We start from the raw sequence: 22,184 nt of genomic DNA, 5'->3' as shown, positions 1-22,184 counted from the left end.
CTTCCCTCTTGCGCCCCCCTCCCTCCCACCCTCCCTATCCCACCCCTCTCATGGTCACAAAGCACAGAGGTGATCTCCCTGTGCTATGCGGCAGCTTCCCACTAGCTATCTAATTTACATTTGGTAGTGCATATATGTCCCTGCCACTCTCTCACTTCATCACAGCTTACCCTTCCCCCTCCCCACGTCCTCAAGTCCATGCTCTAGTAGGTCTGTGTTTTATTCCCATCCTACCACTAATCTCTTCATGACATTTTTTTTCTTAGATTACATATATATGTGTTAGCATACGGTATTTGTTTTTCTCCTTCTGACTTACTTCACTCTGTATGACAGACTCCAGGTCTATCCACCTCATTACAAATAACTCAGTTTCATTTCTTTTTATGGCTGAGTAATATTCCATTGTATATATGTGCCACATCTTCTTTATCCATTCATCTGTTGATGGACACTTAGGTTGCTTCCATGCCGTGACTGTCTTTAAATAAAAACCATTATTTCTCCTACTGGTTCCTTGGCTGCTGCTTCTGTTGTACAGATCTTCCTCAACTTACCATGGGGTTACGTCCCAGTAAACCCATGGTAAGTTGAAAATATCATAAATTGAAAATGCATTTAATACACCTGACGTGTCAAACATCACTGCTTAGCTTCACCTACATTCAGTGCACTCAGAACACCTAGGTTAGCCTATAGTTGGGCAAAATCATCTAATGCAAGGACTATTTTTTAATAAAGTGCTGACCATCTCGTGTAATTTATTGACTACTGTACTGACAAGCAGAGTGCTTGTCTGGGTCCGTGGTGGTTGCATCTATCCGCTGTCTCCTGGTGTGGTCGCGTGGCTGGTGGGGAGCTGGGGCTTTGCCACCCAGCATCAGGAGGAAGTGTCTTTCCCCATACGGTGGGCCCGAGGAAAGCTCAAAATTCAAAAGTCGAAGTAGTTTCTACTGAATGCGTATTGCTTTCGCATTACTGTAAAGTTAAAAAATCCTAAGTTGATTTTCTTACTCGTGAAAAGTATATTCAGTCACTCGGTAATACTGATTTCCGTTCAAGAACGCTATAGTCGAGTTGGAGAGAAAAGATGAACACACAGGAGGAGAGGCAAAGAATTTCCCCCTGAAAACTGGTTGGTATAGCGTGCTCTAGGATCTCAGAGGGAAAAGAATCAACAGAGGGTAGTCCTGGAGGGCTTTACGGAGGAGGTGGGAATTGAGCTTGTTCTTAGCGGATGGTTAGTATTGGAGCAGCTGGAGAGAACAGAGAGAGAGGGAAGGCGTTGAAGATGTGGAACAAGACGGATAAAGCGTGGAGGTGAGCAGAGAGCTGCGTGCTTGTCCCAGCCAATCCTGATGAACTCAAGTGATTAGTTCAGAACCGCTCCCGTGGGGGTGTCATCTCCATCCTCAAGGACCCCAGGAGTGGAGGCAGAGGACAGGTGGCGAGGAACGAGCGCAGCCCTGGGCCACGGGGAAGGTTCACCCACTGCACCCGGATGCCGAGGGGGAGGGGATCTTTAATTTCTTTCATCAGTGTCTTATAGTTTTCTGCATACAAGTCTTTTGTCTCCTTAGGTAGGTTAAAGATAGATTTTTAACTGATATCAATTCACCAATTCTATTCATGGAATTCTCTAAGATCCTGTATAGACGAAAATAGAACATAAAATATAAGGTGTATGCATCTCTCTGAAAGTACTCAAAAGTGCATGTACAGCTTTTTAAAAGGAGAGCAAAGTGTGAGATTTTAACAAAGTCACACTTCCCCTTATTTGCTGGGGTATCTTCCACCCCACAATCCCTAAATAAATGCATATTTCTGTACACTTGGAGTCACTGTTCTCTGCAACTCATAAAGAAAATCCTATATAATTTTAAATATAGTTACAAAGCTCATGCTTTTAAGGGGCACATTATTATCCATATCATAGGTTTCATATAATCCATATAATTTTTCCAGAAAAATCCCAAATTTTTAAGGACAGAACTTGCACCATGTGATAAAATACTGTATACTGTTTCATCAGTGAATTGCAACATTATAATAATAAATTTTTCCTATCGAACATAGATTAAAATAATGCAACTTGAAATCAATACAAAGTTAACTATTCTCAAAGCAGGTGCTCTGTTTTTAATACAAGAGAACACCATACATGTAGAGATTTATTTGAAAATTAGATTTTCGCCATGGATGACATTGTATTAATCTAATTCCTTTGCTACTTCTGTTTCCTGGCATCTAGAAGTGGTCGAATTTCTTTGGCAGCCACTGTACTTCCTGCCGTGAAGCTAATTGTGGCTTCTCCCCTAAACAGTACTCATCCGAGGCCCCATCTCGTTGAAAATATCCTGAAAATTCCCCTTGAGAAACAGATTCCTGTTTTCTGCTCAGCGGCACAGGCTGGCTCTTCAAACAGCCTTTAACATGGGCAAGGACACACTGCTTTGATCTCCTCTAAATGTATCCACTTCCTTTTTTGTTAAGTGTCTGACATCCTGATTTGATCTCTTCTAAATTTATCTAGGTCCCTTTTCTAAAGTATCTGGACCGTTTGATCCAGGTTCAACCATCAAGCCTTTGAGTTTATGGTTGGTATGGGGTATTATGTAGGGCACCCCTAACTCAGAAGGAAAAACACCTGTGGATCCCCTGGCGGTATGCTCAAAATATATTCCTAATTGCTGAAGGAAATACGTCATCCAAGTTCAGCTGAGAAGAAAGGAGAGAAATTCGCTTAGAAGCAGACCACCAGGGGCAAGTACTGCTGACATCTTGCAGGAAGGACTTCACTGCAGGCTGTCTGTGTATCCTCCCCGGCTGAGAGGGTAGAGCGATTGCATAAATAGCCCTGAGAGTTGCTGATGGTTTTCCATTTCTTCTCCTCCAAGTGTTTCTCCATCTTTGGAAGGGGAGCTGAGTCCGTGATTGGCGTCGGGCAATAGGATATCTGCAGGCACGTGCCGTTAACGCTGACTTGGACAGGCCCTTCTGAGCTTTCACACGCCCCCTGGATGCCGCTGCCGCCCGGCCTCGCGTCCTGGATCAGAGCTCAGCTCTCCCGGCTGGGGCCATGCTAGACCCGCCAGCCGCGGGACAGCCTAACAGCCAGCCTCACACGTGAGAGGGAATCTGACCAAGATCCACTCAGTCTGGCCAGGATGAGCAGAAAGCATACAAATGTCCATGGTTGTTGAACGAAGTCACTAAATGCGGGGGAATTTGTTTTGGAGCAATTGCTAACAGATCCCGTTCCGCTAATACTGCATGGAATACCTTGTGTACAACTTTATACCCTACATATCCACTGAAATGTTCCTTTATACCCACCAAAATGTTACTTAAATTTCTCTGTGTATAAAACATTATCATAACAAACCAGTTTCCCAGTGTGGGATATGTAGGTTTCTCAGGATACTCTCACAGATACAAAACAAAGGCAAAGACTTTCTTAGGCTGGTACGTTGCTGTGCACGTGTGCGCGCGCGCACGCGCGCACATGTAGAAGCAAATCTATACCTACGTGCTGACAAAAGCCTACATTATTAGTAACCAAAACACTTGTTTCCCTCAGCACTTCAAAAGCTGTTACTCCTGTGTGTTCTAGCTTTGCAATGGTAGAAAACTATTGTTATTCCTATCTTTGTTCCTTGTATATTATACATTTCTGTGGCTCCTACTAAGATTTTATTTTTATCACAGGTCTTGAGCGAATGGATTACAGTGTTCCTTGGTGTGCTTTTCTTCTGCTTCAGAATCATTGAGTTTCTTGTATCTCTAGTTTATCATTTTTAGCCAAGTTGTTTTTTCTGTTTGTTTGTTTGTTTGTTTTGCGGTGCGCGGGCCTCTCACTGTTGCGGCCTCTCCCGTTGCGGAGCACAGGCTCCGGACGCGCGGGCTCAGCGGCCACGGCTCACGGGCCCAGCCGCTTTTTTTTGTTTGTTTGTTTGTTTGTTTTGCGGTGCGCGGGCCTCTCACTGCTGCGGCCTCTCCCGTTGCGGAGCACAGGCTCCGGACGCGCGGGCTCAGCGGCCACGGCTCACGGGCCCAGCCGCTCCGCGGCACGTGGGATCCTCCCGGACCGGGGCGCGAACCCCCCGGTTCCCCTGCATCGGCAGGCGGATTCTCAACCACTGCGCCACCAGGGAAGCCCCCATCATTTTTAGCCAAGTTTTTAAAAATAGACTTTATTTCTTCAAATGTATATGTTTTCTATCTCCTTTTCACTGTCCCCTTCTTTTCAGACTCCAAACATGGGTCAATTTAGGCACTGGAAATTGTCCCATAACCCACTGATACTATTTTTTATTTTTAAAAATTTTCACTAATGTGTATTACAAGTTCACAAGTCTTTTCTTCTGCAGTGTTTAATTGGCTGTTAATCCCATCCAGTTTTTTTTTTTCATCTTTCATTTCCGATATTCCATATTTCGTTTCTGAGTCTGATTATTTGTCTCTTTTTTCATATCATTCACATCTCTCCTCTCAACATCATCAACCTTCTGGTTCCAGCTGGTGTGGGGTCTACGTGCTTGTGGTCAGCATGTAGTTAGTTAACTTCTTTCACCTGGCGGGGTTTCAGTCTCTGCAAAACAGCTCGAAGGACGTGGTTCAGAATATCGTCTGCAGCCCTTGAGGAGGAACTAACCGTCCTTGGCTTTGTTTAATGGTTAAACTATTACTATTTTGTCTTGCTTGACGGTTTTCCTTTCTCTCTGCGTTTTCTCACTTCTCCAATTAAATGCATTCTTTGAAACTCGCGGAAGGCTGAGAAGGCTACAGTTTTCTACAGACAAGAGGCAGGTGGAGGGCATGAGGAGGGGGGTCTTTCCCAGGAAGGTCTCAAAGGGTCCTGCTCGGGCACGGGAGAGTAAAACCCAGCCCTAGGAATTCCATCCTGTTTGGTAGCAGAAGTGTGGATATTGAAGGTAATTTGTAGTGTTATGTAGAAGTTTTATGCTGATCCCAATATTTTGAGGGGGAAGGTGATTTTGATTAGCTAACAGACATATAGAAAAGGCTGCTTTTTGCTGGGAATTTCCTGAATGATACAGATTGGTTTCTAAGATTGCTAGTTCAATTGGACCCTTCTCTGTGAGTCTAGGGAAGTTGAGTTCCTTCAAATCACGGTTTTTAATTGGGGGAGGGGGAGAAATAATTGAGGGTAGGATTGTGTGTTCTTCAGTATTTTTTTTTGCAAGTTTCTAAAAGTCCCTTTCTTTCTTCGATTTCCCTTTACCCCCGTGCTCAAAAGATAGCACTTCACTCCTTTTTTCAGCTGACTTCTTCCCAAGAATTGATGCTTTTTCAAGACTGCCATCTTAAACCGTGTATATCTTCCACCTCCATCCCTGTAACCAGAAGTCTGATATTTTAGACCCTTTATGAATGTTTTCACAGTTGGTGTGGATTTCTTATGTTTAGGAGGACATTAGGTCAATCTTTGCTTGTTACTTCTGTTCTCATTTCCTTGCATTGTGTCTAGAACCCCTAGTTCTCCGCAAAATATACTTTTGGAGATACTATGGGAGCTTAAGAAATAGATCTTTGGGATATAGTTTTCTGGGTTTGTTTGTCTGTTTTTTGCATTTTTCTTCTTACGCGTTGTTTGAAGTTTATACCCTTCTCTCACACGGTTAAGTGGCAGGCACGGGTGTTGGTGAATTTTATTTGGGGTTTTTATTTGGGCTATTGTTTTTAGACTCTACATTTTTTTTGGAGGCTGAGTTCAGGGATATAGATTTAGGTGATCATCATTACATTGGTTTCCTCCAATTATTTTTTTAAGACCTAGTCCAGTTTGGTAACCTATAAAGCATATCTATTTCAGTGTTGCTTTGTGATTACAGAAATGCTTCCAGACATTTGGTGTTCTCAGAAATCCTTCAGTTATAATCAATCGACTTCTAAGTAATATGCCTTGTTGGGATGTCCGATTTTTTTACCTTCGTAATAGCCGAAAACTGATACAACTACAACTAACCTATGCTATAGATAATAGTTATCTATTAACAGAATATTTCCTCTGTGCTTTTCTTACAAGTGAATAATGAAATACACCCATGTTCAACAGTCCTGCAAAATAGACTTATCAAATATTCATTTTCTCATAGTGATGAGTTGGCAAAACTTCTAAACATTTTGCTAAATTTCTAACCTTTTACTGTTGCAGTTTTCTCTCTACCCTATTTGAATCCTGAACATTTTTGAACCACAGGGACTTCTTCATTCAGACATTGATCATTAAGGGTTGTAATGTATCATGATTTCTGAGGAGTCTTAAGCATCCACAGGTGCATGTCCTTTGCAGTTCAGAAAGGACCCCACTGAGTATGATATTCTGAATGATACTGCGACCATTTCATCTCCCTGTCTCTCAATTCACATGTACGCCCTGCAAACAACCTCTATTGGTAGGGATTTTTAAATGGTTATGGTAACCGAACTTATTTAAGACACACATCCTGCATGCAGAATTTAAAAAACATATCACATTTTTTTCCATGGGCTTTTGGAGAGAGTTGCTGCACTGGTGGAAAAGTTCAAACGTTCAAGAACTCCTTCCATCCAGTGTCAGTAATTTGCATGATTATGTATAATGGCTTTTTGGCAATATTTGTAGAAGGCAAATAGGAGTACAGTTTTGGATTGCTAGCTGGGTTAATGTCTTCTGGGTATTCCCTGCAGAGAGCCGAAGGCAAGCGAGGTAAGCGCTGTTTCTATTTAAGCCCTGCATCTGAACGCCCTGCATCTCCTACTGCACTTGGAAATGAAATGATTTTGTAGCCTTTAGAAAGGGTTTTGCTTTTGTCATTGCCTGTTCTATAGGAGTAAACACGCTGATACTCTAAAGCAGCCACAGGCTTAGCTTTTAAAGCAGGGCTATGATTTAATGCTCCTTGATGTTATGTGAAACCAACATTTTATTTAGGAAATGTTCTGGAGGATTCACTCTTAAAAGGTATTAACCGTCGTTAACCCTTGTTTCTCAAAAAAAGGCAGTTATCTCTATTCCATTTGTGATTTAGCTCAATTTGTTTGCACAGGACTCCTTTTAAAGATGACTTCTCTGTTCCTGATTTCACATTTCCAGTCTGGCAAAGTATGGAATGGAGCATCTGAGTCTAGACACCGTTTTCCCTCATCATTTGTCTACGTAATATTGAAAAATTCACAGTGCTTGCAAATCTTGGCTTCACAAGGCTTTCCTTTTCCCCCGTGCTGTCTTTACGTGAGGTACATAAGCGGAAATCCTACAAAATGCGCCAGAATCACAAGTGTCAAAGTTAGCCTTCATTGCTGAAGAAGCTGCTTCTACAGTCGTGTGCTCTTTTTTTTTTTAAATAAATTAATTTAATTTATTTATTTATTTCTGGCTGCGTTGGGTCTTCGCTGCTGCATGCAGACTCTCTCTAGTTGCGGCGAGCAGGGGCTGCTCTTCGTTGTGGTGCGCGGGCTTATTGCGGTGGCTTCTCTTGTTGCAGAGCAGGGGCTCTAGGCACGCGGGCTTCAGTAGTTGTGGCACGTGGGCTCAGTAGTTGTGGCTCGCAGGCTCTAGAGCACAGGCTCAGTAGTTGTGGCGCACGGGCTTAATTGCTCCACGGCATGTGGGATCTTCCCGGACCAGGGCTGCATTGGCAGGTGGATTCTTAACTACTACACCACCAGGGAAGCCCCATGTGCTTATTTTTTAATCACCAGAAATGGTGATTAAAAAATGCTTTTGATGATAAAAACTTATCTAAAGTCTTATATTTTAAGAACGAATTTATGAAACATATATTGCAATATTTGTTTTGCAACATGCATATAAAGTGTGTATTATACGTAAGTATATGTATGTATATATATACATATATATGTATGTGCATGTTTGTATATATTTTTTCTGTATAGATATATATGCCTTTTACATATACATATACACTTTATATATGTGCCTTTTGTGTGTATATTATATATAATATAGTTATTTACAAAGTATATTAATATTATATTTAATAGTGTTCAATGTATATGAACAGTATTTATCATATAAAATAACTTACCATTTAATACATAGCATACTATTTAATATATATGTCCTTCTCCTGTGAAAGAAAAACCCAGATATATCTAAGAGCTTCACGTTTGCTGGATTCTAAGGAATTATGAGAGTTTAGAAATGTTATCCAGCAAATATTTACTCTTTTTCTGATGTTGACACGCATTTTCTGATCTTGAATTTGGCCATGCAGCTTGCTTCGGCCAGTGGAGTGTTAGTAAATGGGACCCCAGGACATTTCCTTGAAATGTGTTTGTGCCATGGGACCCTCTCTCTTTCCATTCTGCCATTGTTAGGAAAGAATGTGCCATGGGTACTGCACTGTTTCACACAGCATCGGAGGTGCATGGAGCCATCTTGGAATCAAGCCGAAGTCTAGGACAGCAGATCCACAGAAAATGAGTGGGAATAAGTAACTTCTTTGAAAAGCCACTCTATTTGGAGATGGCTTATAATACAGCCCTGTTATGGACTAAATGGGTATGCTCCCCCCAGATTTCACGTGTTGAAGCTCCAGCCCCTAATGGGATAGTATTTGGAGGGGGATTAGGCTTAGGTGAGGTCGTGAGGGTAGGGCAAGGCAGGTGAGCTGCCCTCGCTGGTGTTGGCAGGAACGTCTTCCAGAAGCGGAACCAAGGCCGACGCATCCTGTCCCGCCCTCTCCTACACCTATGCCCTCTGACAGGAGACTTACCGCTATTCCCACCAGCCACCCAAGCTGCCCTTTAGCTTCCCAAAGTTGTCCTCAAACCTGTCCGCATGATCGCTCTCCATCTCATGAAGCCATCTCTCCAGATGTGTGCAAGTCTTGTTCTCAGCGAGTCATCGCCTGGGGTAGGGACTGAATCCATACCCAGGCAGAGCACGCCATTAGAGGGTTCTGATTTGGCAATGCAGGTCTCTCCAGCCGTCTTCCTGGCTAAACCGTGAGCTAGCGTGGCTTTGTTGGGACTTGTGTTTGATATGAGCTTCACCTCTTCTTATCACCTCCCCTAAGATATCATATTTGATGCATTTGAGCAAGCTTACTATTGATAAAAATAAATGTTCCTCACCGTCATCAAGAGTGCAGATCTATTTTTAGGACTTCCATATTATTATATTAAATATTGCATTTATCAAATATTAAATACTATATTTATTAAATATGAAATATTACACTAGCATTAAATGTTAAAATTATTTTATATGATAAATACTATTACTATAATGCAATATTAAATATAACATTAATATAATATATAAATAACTATATATTATATATAATATACACAGAAAAGGTATATACATATATAAAGTGGATATATATATGGCATATATATATATATATATACATCAAATCGAAACGTATTTTGAAGTTTAAAGTGCCAAATAATTGTTTACCTACAATTATCCAAATAATAGATGTACCTGCAATGAAGATATCAGGTTAAGTAAAAAAAAATGCGTGCAACAATTTTAGAAGACTTTAAAAAGATTTAAAGATAAATGGAAATAAAAATTCAATTTAGAAGCATATAATCATGTTGTCTTTATAATAAATTTACTAATTTATAAGTTTGCTTCATGTCTATCAAAAATTCATTTGAAATAATTTATAAATAATTATAAAATGTCCACAGTCAGAAAATCCACCAGAAGGGAGATTTGTGGTTGCCAGGGGCTTTAGGGAAGATGGAGTGGATAGGTACTATTAAAGAGTACAACGTATTCTTTGGAGGCGATGAAACTATTCTTGAACTAGGCACAGGTTGTAGTTTCGTAGCATTGTCAGTATACTAAAGAAATGTAAGTAATGGTACATTTTATGTGTATTTTACTGAGCTCCATCTATGGGCCAGCCCGCGGTGACCAGTGAACAAAACAGATTATATTTCTGCCACAGTAGGAGTCCCTGTGGAAGCCATGGCCATACTTCAAATAAATAAAATATATGTTATGTACATTGAAGTGCTAGGGAGCAGAGTAGGGGAAAAGCTGGGAAGAGATGGGAGTGTGGAAGTTTGTAATTTTATGATCCTTTTTATATATCAGTGGATTTGGTTTGCTAATATTTTGTTGAGGATTTTTTCCATCTATATTCATCAAAAATATTGCCCTGTAATTTTCTTTCTTTTGTAGTGTCTCTGTCTAGTTTTGGTATCAGGGTAATGTTGGCCTTGTAGAATGAACTTGGGAGTGTTCCATCCTCTTCCATTTTTCTGGAAGAGTTTGAGAAGGATGGGTATTAGCTCTTCTTTGCATGTTTGCAGAATTCCCCTGTGAAGCCACCCACTCCTGGACTTTCGTTTGCTGGGAGTTTTTTCTTCTTTTTTTGTTTTGTTTTATTTTCTTTTTGCTTTTGACAAATTCGATTTCACTACTGCTGATCAGCCTGTTCAGATTATCTATTTCTTCCTGATGTGGTCTTGGAAGATTGCATTGTATTTTTCTAGAAATTTGTTCATTTCTTCTAAGTTGTCCAATTTGTTGCCATATAACTGTTCACAGTATTTTCTTAAGAATTGTTGCGTCTCTGTGGTATTGATTGTTATTTCTCCGCTTTTATTTCTTAGTTTGTTTATTTGGGTCCCCTCTCTTTCCTTCTTAGTGAGCCTGGCTAAAAGTTGATCAGTTTTGTTTATCTTTTCAAAAAACCCAGGTCTCGGTTTCATTGATCTTTTCAAGTTTTTTGGTTTTGTCTCTATTTCCTTTCTAATCTTTATCATTTCCTTCCTTCTGCTGACTTTGGACTTTGTTTGTTGTTCTTTTTCTAATGCTTTAGGTGTTAGGTTAGGTGTTTGAGTTTTTTCTCGTTTCTTGAGGAAGACCTGTGTCATTTAAACTTCCGTCTTAGAAGTACTCTTGCTGCATCCCATAGATTTTGGAAAGTTGTGTTTCCATTTTTATTTGTCTCGAGGTATTTTCTGATTTCCTCTGATTTCTTCACTAACACATTTTTTTCAGTAGCGTATTGTTTAGTTTCCACGTGTTTGTCCTTTTCCTATTTTTCCTTCTGTAATTGATTTCTAGTTTCATACTGTAGTGGTTGGAAAGAAAAAAGCTTGATAGAATTATAATTATATAGTACTATAATATATTTTATATATATAATTAAACAATACTATTATATAGTACTATAATTATATATTATATTATATCTTTATTATATATAACATATATTATGTTATTTATTATTATATAGAATATTATATGTAGTACATATTATATATAAAGATCTGCCTAGATTTATATATATAATGTCTGGATTAAAAAATCTGTCCAGATTATCATATCTATAATTATATTAAATTTATTATGTATAACATATATTACTAAATATTATATAACATTGTACCTTATAAAATATATAATATATATTAATAATAGTTATAATGGACTATATATTACATAGACTATGTATAAAAATAAGTATATATATATAGCATAATTTTATGTATATTTATATCTAATATATCTCTGTGTATCTGTATCCTTTAGACCTGGAATTTCATTTTTACCACGTGAGACAGAGGAGAGAAAATTCCCCTGCACGCTGTCTCCTCAAATGTATAACATACCACCTTGCACAACCTGGACAGACTTTTATCCACTCTCATCTTTGGTTTGTTGCTTTGAATAAACCCAAAAACAAACACAGGTGAGCAAGCAAAATGAATAGTTCAGGTGGGCATTGCTGGAGTCTGGTCGATAGGAGGATTCATTTCTTCGTGTAACCATGCATCGCCTGCGTACCAGGAGTTGAAATCCCAGTAGCCAGGGAGACGTCCTCACAGGTCCCCAGGTTAGCTGGCAGGTGGGGAGGTGACCGGGACGGAGGATCTCCTGTAGAAAGTCTCCGAGGGAGATCACAGCCGTGGTCCTCTTATCGGTGGAAGAAGGAAGCCTTGCATTATCAACCTCACCTTCCCCGTCACTCCAGGGCTGTGAATGGGTCACTGTCTGCTGTTCACTTATCTTCTTGCTGCTCTCGTTTCCAGATTTTGCATTTATGGCTTAGAGTAGTCAATACAGTGCATCTAAGCTCCAAATGTGCCTACTGTCTTTACCCAGGCCAGGTATGCAGTTTCCTTAGCCCGAGCAGATTCTCAACCTCGGCACTTTTTCTCTCCCTGTTTTGAACGTTTGTGGACCTTATCTAGATAATCTGGACCTAGAATTTTGACAATTTCTGGAGATCCTGACTTGGGCACCTGATTAGTTCTTTTAATTACTGAATAGACAGTTCATCTCTGAGGGAAGGATTGTGATATTCAGACCACAGCAGTAAGAGACAGCTGGAAATCCAGGGACGGTGCCCAGAGTGAGGCTAGTCTTCATCCAACCCAGGTATGCTTCAGTACTTTAACAACTAGTACCCCTGAGTATTTGTTCTGACCACGAAGCCGAAGTCTAACACAGAAAGTGGGTGCAGCATGTTTTCAGAGCCATGCTTCTGAATGATCATGTCTAGAGACCCCGTGGGGATCTTGTTTTTTTTTTTAAAACATCTTTATTGGAGTATAACTGTTTTACAATAGTGTGTCAGTTTCTCCTTTACAACAAAGTGAATCACTTACACATATACATATGTTCCCATATCTCTTCCCTCTTGCGTCTCCCTCCCTCCCACCCTCCCTATCCCACCCCTCTCATGGTCACAAAGCACGATGAACATTTTGGTACATGACTTTTTGAATTATGGTTTTCTCAGGGTATATGCCCAGTAGTGGGATTGCTGGGTCGTATGGTAGTTCTATTTGTAGTTTTTTAAGGAACCTCTGATCGGGTGTGTTGCCGTGACAGCTCACAGGTTATTCACTGCTGCTCTTTCCTGCACTCTTGAGAAATTTCAGAGTGGAGGGCATTTATTCAAGACAAACCTGCCTTTCACAAGTAAAATTTCTTTGAGGATTATATACACCCACATCTCCACCCATTACGAAAAGATGAATGTACTAATATGCTTTCCTTGAAAACATTCAGAATACAAGCATCTCATTCATTCTCTCTCTGCATATTATCAAGGGGGTTGTTTTTCAAACAAACCACGTAAAGCAGTGGATGCTGGAAGTACTTGACGGGGGGAGGGGGAAGCCAGAATCAGATAAAATCACACAGCTCTGCAACTTTCTTAAAAACCTCTGGGGAGAAGCGCTGTAAGATTTCCAAGTTTACAATTAGAAATCAGGTCAGAATGCCCAAAAGCACCTCACCAAGATTCCTTCTTAATTGTTTCTCTCCCTCTCTGACACACGATTTTTAAAATGTACTTATTTTCCCTTGTGTCACGTGAAGTGACATTCAGAAATGACTTCTTGGAGACTGAGACACTCAGAATTCACTAGAACACATTTTAGGTTGCAGAGAGCAATTGAGTTTAATTGTTGGGAACTTACAGGAAGCTTCCATCAATAGTCAGTCAAAGTGTATAAAAATAACAGCACAGGGAATATAGCCAATATTTTATAAAAGTTTAAATGGAGTATAATCTATAAAACTCGTGAATCACTATGTTGTACACCTGAAACTAATATCGTATTGTAAATCAGCTCTTCTTCAATTTAAATAGATGAATATATAAATAAAAACAACTGAAATGTAAAGGAAATAGTATATAAAAATAAGAGTCAGGAGGAAGAAACATTAAATTACTTTCTTTTCTTCAGTAATTGAGTATTGATATATAAAAGTTATGGAGTAGGGCATTCTGAGCCAAAATTGTATCTGTATCTATCATCTCTTCTTACCTGTCCATCTATTTGTCTATCTATCCATCCACCTATCATTAATTTATTATATCCATGTACCATCTATCAAGTCTATAAATCTTTCTTCTATCCATATCTATTAATCCATCCATCCTTCTGTCATTTATCATCCATTCATCTGTCTATCAACCTATCATTCTGTCTATTATGTATCATCTATGCATCTATCCATCCGTCTATCCATCTATTTATCCATCTATTATCTATATATCTATTATCTGTCAGCTAGCTATCTATGTATCTATGTATCTGTTTATCTCTCTATATCAACATTTAAACAAGTTGTATTTGCTTATGTTATGCATGTATGTATGTGTGTGTATAACTAACTTTAAAAAATCTTGGCACAAAATTACTGGATGCATTTTCTATGAAAGACACTGATTTATGAGGAAAGTATTTTTGCCTCACTTCACCTTGTCTATTAGTATTTACTATAACTGAGATCACCATTACACCCTAGTACACTATTAGTAGTAATAACTTTCTCATTTTACAGAATGATGCCCTGAAACCCAGCATGACTAATTTGCTACAGTTCATACATATTTAGGGAAAAGTGCTGCCATGATACTAGTCTGGCGGCAAAGTCCAAGCCGGTGACGTCTAAACCAGGCACGTGACTGATCAAGGTGATGGCGGCTGTGATTTACAATTTCAAATTTCCTTTACAGTATGGCAGCCACGGATTTTCTGCTACTTGTCTTTGGTACATGCCCCTCCATGACCAGTTGAGGATCCTGTACACCTCAACACTATTGACATTTGGGGCTGGATAATTGGTTTTTTGTGGAGAGCTGCCCTGTGCATTGCAGGGGGATAAGCGGTATCCCAGTGTCCACCCCCCAGATGACGGCTGAGGTCATCTGCAGCATCACCAGTGTCCCCTTGGGGGCAGAAATCTCCGCAGGTGGTAACTGTCACTGCAAGACATTGAAACCTACACATTGCTCCTTTCTTAAGGTTTTGTTTTGTTTTGTTTTGTTTTCCTGGAATGTAAACATGGATTTGCTTCCTTGCAAACTACCTGTCTCACTCATTCTTCCTTTGATACGTAAAGCCTTCACGGAGTCTCTTTCTGAAATTTCTCTGGAAACGGGGAACTCACTTGGCATTCACAAACTTTCACATAATGTTCCTATAGGTCTATTTTAAAAAGGAAGTGGGACATTTTAACTCCGATTGTCTATTATGTATCATCTATGCATCTATCCATCCGTCTATCCATCTATTTATCCATCTATTATCTATATATCTATTATCTGTCAGCTAGCTATCTATGTATCTATGTATCTGTTTATCTCTCTATATCAACATTTAAACAAGTTGTATTTGCTTATGTTATGCATGTATGTATGTGTGTGTATAACTAACTTTAAAAAATCTTGGCACAAAATTACTGGATGCATTTTCTATGAAAGACACTGATTTATGAGGAAAGTATTTTTGCCTCACTTCACCTTGTCTATTAGTATTTACTATAACTGAGATCACCATTACACCCTAGTACACTATTAGTAGTAATAACTTTCTCATTTTACAGAATGATGCCCTGAAACCCAGCATGACTAATTTGCTACAGTTCATACATATTTAGGGAAAAGTGCTGCCATGATACTAGTCTGGCGGCAAAGTCCAAGCCGGTGACGTCTAAACCAGGCACGTGACTGATCAAGGTGATGGCGGCTGTGATTTACAATTTCAAATTTCCTTTACAGTATGGCAGCCACGGATTTTCTGCTACTTGTCTTTGGTACATGCCCCTCCATGACCAGTTGAGGATCCTGTACACCTCAACACTATTGACATTTGGGGCTGGATAATTGGTTTTTTGTGGAGAGCTGCCCTGTGCATTGCAGGGGGATAAGCGGTATCCCAGTGTCCACCCCCCAGATGACGGCTGAGGTCATCTGCAGCATCACCAGTGTCCCCTTGGGGGCAGAAATCTCCGCAGGTGGTAACTGCCACTGCAAGACATTGAAACCTACACATTGCTCCTTTCTTAAGGTTTTGTTTTGTTTTGTTTTGTTTTCCTGGAATGTAAACATGGATTTGCTTCCTTGCAAACTACCTGTCTCACTCATTCTTCCTTTGATACGTAAAGCCTTCACGGAGTCTCTTTCTGAAATTTCTCTGGAAACGGGGAACTCACTTGGCATTCACAAACTTTCACATAATGTTCCTATAGGTCTATTTTAAAAAGGAAGTGGGACATTTTAACTCCGATTATTCTGTGCATGGGAGGTCTTTCCTGGTACATAGATATATCCACATATATAAGTAATGCCTATCAGAAATCGTTAGGGCATAGATTCCAGAAATGTTGACCATTCGAAGCCTACGAAGAATATGCTCTTTCCAGAAAGATACACAGTTGCTTCTTGCCATAGTCCAAAGGGAGTTAGAAAAACCTTCCCTACATCCTAAGATTAGTCTTGGGGATTCATATAGTAAAGGGATTTCTCAAGTTACCATTAGCATGTAGTATCAGGGAATATGTAAACTATCAAGGATAGACACCACTGAGCATTGCTGAGTTGAAGAAAACAATGAACTTGGGAGAATATATATATGTGTGTGTATATATATATATATATATATATATATATATATACACATGAGAGATAATGTTAGAATGACTGACAAATTTAGGTATTCGTATGCACTGAAGGTTATAACATACATTGTATCAGTATTAAATCAGTATTAAATTAAATTTGCATATAGAGTAGTTGATGGTCCTTGAGGAATCCAATTAGAAATCCATTTTCTGAGCTCACCAGAAAATGTGTATTTATTTACAGTATAACTGGAGTTTGACAAAAATTGTTACGAGAAATCAAATAAAAATAAAGTGAAACCAGAAGTGGACCGATTGGGATCTGTTCTAGGTTATTTTGTCAGTATAATTTACTGTCCTATTTGGATTCGTCTAATGGTTTAGCTCTCATTTTTTTAGTGTAATTGTCTAGAGCCTTATAAGTTCAGATGAAACACATTTCAATGCTGTTTTACATGGAGTCCTAATGATAGCTAGAAAATAATTAATATTCATGATATTTCACACTCTCTTTTATTGAATTGAGTAAATGGAAATCAAATACACCTTTAAATGAATGATATGTATAAAACACTTTAGATGACCTAATTTTTTCCCATAGATGTTTATTAGGGTGATATTTCTCACCTTCTTATATCTTGGATCCAAAATGTTGAAAACAGTATATTCTCTAATTTCACATGTAAGAGTATTATTACAGTGCATGGATGTAATATGTATTGAACAATTTTAAAGTTGAAGTATAATTCAAATAGGAAAATATGGTATCAATGTTAGAATATACTTGAAATAATAATCATATAATATAATATCACCGTATCTTCAAAATAATTCCAAGTGTGTTTAAACCAATGACATTTTAGTGGGTACCACGGCCTGCTCTTTGATCTCAAAGACCAATATATTTTATAAAAAGGTGATTATAGAATAACCTTCTCTTAGTGATGAACTAAAGAGTTTAATGAAGGGTTTAAAGTGATGATGACTCTATATTGTTTACGTGTAGTCTTTTAATATATATTCAATAAATAATTCTGCTTAGGCATTTTATTTCACCAGATAAAGCTGGATTTGATTAATTGCTGAGAACTGGACATCCATGGCCCTGGGGTTTACATGTGATCTTAACTGAATTAACCAATTGAATTTCCTTGTCACTGAGTTTTGGGGAGAGTCATTTTTGGAATCCTATTAACTTTATCACTTTATTTCTTTTATCTGGGCCGCTTCTCCATGGGATACCCGTTCTGTATTGAAACGTCACTTCATATAGGGAAATGAGCAAGGATTTGCAAAACAATATGGTTTAGACTAGTATTTGTGTAGGAAAATGTGTAAAAATAAAGGATGACTTCAAATAAAGTGCAAGCAGTGTTTTTTCACTTATTGAAATCTATTTTTTTGGAGCAGCCAACTTGGGGGCCATGTCTTGGGTGTATAATACTTTTTTTATTAAAAATTGGAAGAAGAATAAAAAAATCTATCTGCAGGACCTCAAAATCCAATTTCAGTTTGTCTATTAATAAGAATATTTTGGGCAGTGGAAATAGTTATATTATGCATGTATATGGTTAGAGAGAATCTGAACAAAAGTGCAGCGTTCTAAAGAGTTTCCAGGGACATGAAAATTGATAATTAAATTCTGTACTATACATTGTCTATTGTTCATATGTATTCAGTGCTCTGAAACTCAAGGGATTTAAACATAGACTGTCACAGTGATATATTTGCCTTAAAATCTTATAAAGCATGGATGGCTGTGATAATCTGCTTCTTATTTTATAGCCCTTACTGTTCTCCTACAATGGTTTGCTCAGGGAGATTACATAATGAAAGGAATACACAAAAATATACATTGAATTTAAAATGCTAAACGTTGTTATAGACAGGAATAACTCTCTTTTGTATTCATTGGTCCTTAATCCTCAAACACAAGCAGAGACCGATAGATGATGAGGATTTACCACCTGAATTCTGTTTCGGGTCCTGATGCCACTTTTCCTTTCTGTATGGGTCTCTCTCTGGGAAGGCTATGTGCCTGCCAATAGAATATCCTTAACCAAAGAGAGAACTATCTCATGTGATCCACTTGCATCGTATAATATATTACATTGTGGCCATAATTATCCACGTCGCAGAAGACTGCTATAGATGTGGCCAGTAGTGTAAATGTTGGATTCTGTAAACAGTGTGTGCGCACCAAAAAAGAGGAACAAAATAAAAAATCAGAAAGGAAAGAGAAGGATCTGAACGCTAAAAGAAAAGTATAAAAGCATTTCTTTATTCAAGGCAAAGAGCATTTCTGGAAGGTTGTTGACAGTAAACACATTTATGGACGATGGCAATTTATAACATACATCGTCAAGTTTCCCCGTGTATTCAGTTGAAATACACAGCTGTTGCAAAAACTTAAGAAGCGTTCAAGAAGATTGTGAGTGAAATGGGAAGCTGATGAGGTCTGAATAAAACAATAAGAATACTTAACAAAAACGTGCACATTCATTGGTCAACATCCGTTGCGTATAGGGCAATGAACAATATTAGTGATTCTGCGTCCACAGTAAAGTGATGATAGCAGACAGACCACCTGAACCATCTATAACCTTTTAAAAAAGTTGTGAATCAATTTCCAACCTCCAGAAAATGGAAGATTGTGCAAGAGAGCAATCTAAGAGTTTAATCAGTTTTGATGTTTTCCAAGTGAATTCCTATTGCACTGGTTACTTCGTTTTTGGTTTTCTCATGCCCAGAAATGAATGAAAACGTATCTTTTCAAATGTTTTACTGACTTCAGTGATTATCGGATTTACTCATTTCAAGCTGTGGTTTGAGCACATACGATGGGCAAATGGGTATGCTAACATCCAGACATGCAAATAGAAACGTAGTGTCTGGGAATCGGCAGACATAACCCTCCCTGCAATATTTCTAAATATGCCACGTTTGGCAGTTAGCAGAGTAAAGTTCTGGTTACATATTATAATTTTTTTAATTCTTTTTAAAAAAATTTTTTTAAATTAATTGATTTCTTAAATTGAAGTACAGTTGATTTTCAATGTTGTGTTAGTTCCAGGTGTACAGAGCAGTGATTCAGTATGTTATACTCCAATAAAGATGTTTAAAAAAAAAGTAGTTAAGGAGCAATTGTTATATTCAAGGCATAACAGTTGTTATTGTCAAGGGGCACTACCTCTGAAGATAAAGGGATGGATACATCATGGGACTCGGAATCTAGGGAAAACTCTCTGTGACTGCACCTTGACCACAGAACTGCCATTTCTATCCCGGGAATGGGATACTATGGGGTGGACCTCAAAGGAAGTGGAAAAGGATTCACTTCCTTGTGATGTCTGAGCTGAGAGTTCAGAGTTGGGCAGGGCTTCACCAGGCAGGCACAACACATCCAGAAGGGGGTCTTCCTCCAGTACCAGAGGGATATTCCAGGTGGGGGAATCCGTGGGTGCAAATGTACATGGGGAAAGGTGAGCTGCTGGGATCAACCGCAAGGACAGCCATCATCCTGTACTAAATGGATGTGTCCATCCCTAAGTGCATTTAATTCCCTTTCAAACTTTGATGAACTGTCAATTTATAGTTTTCTCTTTGTGAATTATCTTGGGGCCATGTTGCCACTGAACACATAGAGTCTAGCTTAGCCTTTGAGGATTAGTGCATATGTCTCAAGAATCTTGCAAAAAACAAAACAAAACCAAAACAGTGATTACAGACGTTAAGTAATTGTATCTTGAAAATGTTTCTGCTGTTTGCATTATTTCTTCACATACCGCGTATGTTTTGCCCACGTTTACCCCTGGAAGTCATGTGATACTTGCCATATTTTCTCATCCCCCCTTTCCTTGCAAATTATCACACTCATTTCATCTTTAATGCACAAATGGAAGGGAAAAGCCAAGGATCGCCAGTCGTTTACAAAGAAAGAACAGGACAGAGGAGGCTAAAATGGAAGAAAAAAAGAGTAACTGTTTAAAATGATAACAGATATTTCCACTAATAAGCAAGAAATTTCAAATTTATTTTTTGGTAAGAGAATTTCAAGCAATGATTCAATCTTAAATCAACAACACCTTTCTATAAAATCCAAAGAATCAAAAACCAATAAACAGGGAATTCTCTGGTGGCCCAGTGGTTAGGACTCTGTGCTTTCACTGCCAAAGGCCTGGGTTCAATCCCTGGTTGGGTAACTAAGATTCTGCAAGCTGTGCGGAGGCCAAAAAAAAAAAAAAATAATGTGTTTCTCAAACATGAGAAATAATTATAGAAATTTGAAAATATGATTTAAAATTATTTAATATAAATGGGAATTTAACAGTAGAATAAACTGGACCTCTTTTTAAATTTATTTATTTTTATTTTTGGCTGCATTGGGTGTTCGTTGCTGTGCGCGGGCTTTCTTCAGTTGCGGCGAGCGGGGGCTACTCTTCATTGTGGTATGTGGGCTACTCATTGCGGTGGCTTCTCTTGTTGTGGAGCACGGGCTCTAGGCACACGGGCTTCAGTAGTTGTGGCACGTGGGCTCAGTAGTTGTGGCGCACGGGCTTAGTTGCTCTGCAGCATGTGGGATCTTCCCGGACCAGGGCTCGAACCGTGTCCTCTGCATTGGCAGGCGGATTCTTAACCACTGCACCACCAGGGAAGTCCCTGGACCTCTTTATAAAATAAAGTACATTTGTCGATATGTAGATCAAAAAAAGTGATTTTATTTTATTATTTATTTATTCATTTTTAACGTTTATTGAAGTATAGTTGATTTACAGTGTTGTGTTTATTTCTGCTGTACAGAAAAGTGATTCAGTTTTATATATATATGTACACATTCTTTTTCATATTCTTTTCCATTATGCTTTATCCCATGATATTGAATAGAGTTCCCTGTGCTATACAGTAGGATTTTGTTGTTTATCCATTCTATATATAATAGTTTGTATCTGTTAATACCAAACTTCCAATACAGCTCCACCTTGGCAACCACAAGTCAGTTTCCTATATCTGTGAATCTCTTTCTGTTTTGTAAATAAGTTCATTTGTATATTTTTTCTTTTTTAGATTCCACATATAAGCAATAACATAAGATCTTTGTCTTTGTCTGGCTTACTTCACTTAGTATGATCATCTCTAGGTCCATCCATGTTGCTGCAAATGACATTATTTCATTCCTTTTTATGGCTGAGTAATATTCCATTGTGTATATGTACCACATCTTCTTTATCCATTCATCTGTTGATGGACATTTAGGTTGCTTCCATGTCTTGGCTATTGTAAGTAGTGCTACTATGAACATAGGGGTGCATGTATCTTTTCAAATTAGAGTTTTTGGCTTTTCCAGATATATGACTATGTGAATTATAGTTTTGTCTGGATATATGCCCAGGAATGGGATTGCTGGATCACATAGTAACTCTATTTTTAGTTTTTTGAGGAGCTTGCACAATGTATTCCATAATGGCTGCACCAATTTACATTCCCACCAACAGTGCAGGAGGGTTCCCTGAGAAAAGTGATTTTAAAAAGATGGGGAGGACTTCCCTGGTGGCGCAGTGGTTGGGAGTCCGCCTGCCAATGCAGGGGACACGGTTCGAGCCCTGGTCCGGGAAGATCCCACATGCCGCGGAGCAACTAAGCCCGTGCACCACAACTACTGAGCCTGCGGTCTAGAGCCCGCGAGCCACAACTACTGAGCCCGCATGCCACAACTACTGAAGCCCACGCACCTAGAGCCTGCGCACCGCAACGAAGAGTAACCCCCGCTCTCTGCAACTAGAGAAAGCCCGCGTGCAGCAATGAAGACCCAACACAGCCAAAAAAA

This window comes from Physeter macrocephalus, chromosome 7, assembly GCF_002837175.3.
Source record: "Physeter macrocephalus isolate SW-GA chromosome 7, ASM283717v5, whole genome shotgun sequence".
Taxonomy (NCBI): Eukaryota; Metazoa; Chordata; class Mammalia; order Artiodactyla; family Physeteridae; genus Physeter; species Physeter macrocephalus.
This window is presented reverse-complemented; position numbering follows the sequence as displayed.